We start from the raw sequence: 2290 nt of genomic DNA, 5'->3' as shown, positions 1-2290 counted from the left end.
GGGGGGTCAACTACCATATCCTTCTCTTGCAGAACCACTACAGAGTTGACCGTTGTGTTAGCAGCTGAATGCTTAATCACTGTGCCCATTTTGTTTGCTGAGCCGCCCTCAAAACACTGAACAGGTTTTCTGGGTACCAAGTATGTCCACTTCTATGTCTGACATAGGGTGTTTGCTGAGCCGCCCTCAAAACACTGAAGAGGTTTTCTGGGTACCAAGTATGTCCACTTCTATATCTGGCATAGGGTGTTTTCTCCAAGTTGATAGGTGGTGCAAATCAGTTACTAGGGGTTTGGCTGAGTCAGTATGGAAACTGGGAGGGTGTGTGAAATTTGAACCAGAGTAGAACAATTCCAAGACACTTCCTAGGGATTCCTGGCATATAATATGCAAATGATAGTCAAGATATATAACTGTGTCTCTGTTCTTGGTTCTGTCAGTACCTGGTGTGGCCACAAAGGAGAAACCTGTTCTCCTGCTATTTTGAGCATCTAGTGTGAATGACAGGAGATAAGTCACATGCTAATGAACCCTGGTGGTGTAGTAGTTAAGCACCATGGTGCCCCGCTATCAAAGGATATAGTGTCTGGGGTCTTAGAGACTGGAAGACAAACAGGGGGCCATCTAGCTAAGAAACAACAAAGCCCACATGGAAAAAGCACACCAGCCTGCCCCGACATGATCGCTGAAGACAAAGCGGGTGCATAAGCACATGCGAGCATGTTTTCGTGATGTGCAATCACCCTTTACATGCAACTCTCTTATACATACATGTTTCTGTGGATTTGTTTCTCGATTGCACCCAGACTAACATAAGCAGCATGGAACACATTTAAGAAGCCTAGACAAGGGCAGGGCAGGATATTCGGAGGGACTGGATGCAGAATTAGAGAGGAAGGAGCCCTGGTGGCAAAACGGGCTGCTAGCTCCCTGTCCCAAGGGGGACATGAGAATGCTGTCTCCCATTAAGATTTACAGTCTTGAAAACGCCATATAGGGTCACTGTGGTAGGAATCCACTGGACGGCAGTGACCTTTTGGGATTGAAGGTGGAAGCCACCAATGACTTCCTGCCATTGAGCCAAGGAGCCTCCGGAGAGTGTGTGAACTTCTGGAATGCAGTGAACAACCTCTGCACATCTGCTTTTCATGCTGCAAAAAGTCATGCCTTTGGCCTTTGCTTAACCATATTCATCCAGAAGTGAATCATCACAGCTGCTCCCTCGGGAAGCTGGGGACTGAGCTCTCTGGTTCCACTCTGTCAGCATTTCTGGTACGGGTACCTCCCCTCTTCCCCGGCACAGGCAATGTGCTTTTGGAAGCAGTGCTCCCTGGGTAGTGGGTGTGACTTGCCTCCTCTGGCCTAACATGATGAATGCTGAGAGGGGGTGGATGCTAGGGGGTTGAACTCCCTGAACTTTACCTAGCCCTGGGGAAAACTTATTATTTAAAGTAAGTTTTAGACAGAATCTTTAGAAAGATAAATTGTTAACTTTATGTACACAATTACTCCCCAACACATAGGCTCAACCTCATAGGCTGTGGATGACCTTGAGCAGGTGCTCAGTCACAATGGGTTTCTATCAGGATTGAGAGTTCAGCTCTCTCAACTCTCCAACTGGTTATTAGCACCATAGTCTCGTTTCTATTTATGTATTTACTTTGTTTTTAGGGGGAAATGACTCCCAATTCAACTATATTTTATTAGGAACTCCATTGCTAAGTTTTACACAAGAAAAAGGCACAAACTGCTGTTCTGGATGGAGGAGAGCATCCGCATGAGGCCACAATGGTGTCGGAAGGACCCACAGCCATAGTGACTTAAATAAAATGACACCCATTCTGTCCTGCTGACTCTGACTCATAGTGACTGTGTGTAGGGATCCTGAAGTTGCTACCTTTACAGGAAGCAATAACCTCATCTTTCTCCTGTGGAATGACTAGTGGCTTTGAACCAGCGACCTTGCTCTTCATAGTCCAACACTATCCAGCATTACCACCTGGGCTCCTGAAAACTTAAATAAGACATAGAAAACAAACAACTTTGTCACAAAAATTGCGACTGAAGGCAGATCAATTCATGGAGTTTCAGGAGGGCCTGTGAGAGCATGAGCGGGACCTTCATTGGGATGTGCACACTACCGTATATTGTTGAGTCTGGCCCGGGGAGTGGACCCAAGCACACTGCCTGAGGGACAAGCTTTCCACTGCCAGTCAGCAGTAGGAAAGAACTCAATAGCGACTGAATCTGTGGCCCCTCAAAATGGATTGAGGGTCTCCACATAGACTCT

This window comes from Tenrec ecaudatus (genome assembly GCF_050624435.1).
Source record: "Tenrec ecaudatus isolate mTenEca1 chromosome 6 unlocalized genomic scaffold, mTenEca1.hap1 SUPER_6_unloc_1, whole genome shotgun sequence".
Classification (NCBI taxonomy): domain Eukaryota; kingdom Metazoa; phylum Chordata; class Mammalia; order Afrosoricida; family Tenrecidae; genus Tenrec; species Tenrec ecaudatus.
This window is presented reverse-complemented; position numbering follows the sequence as displayed.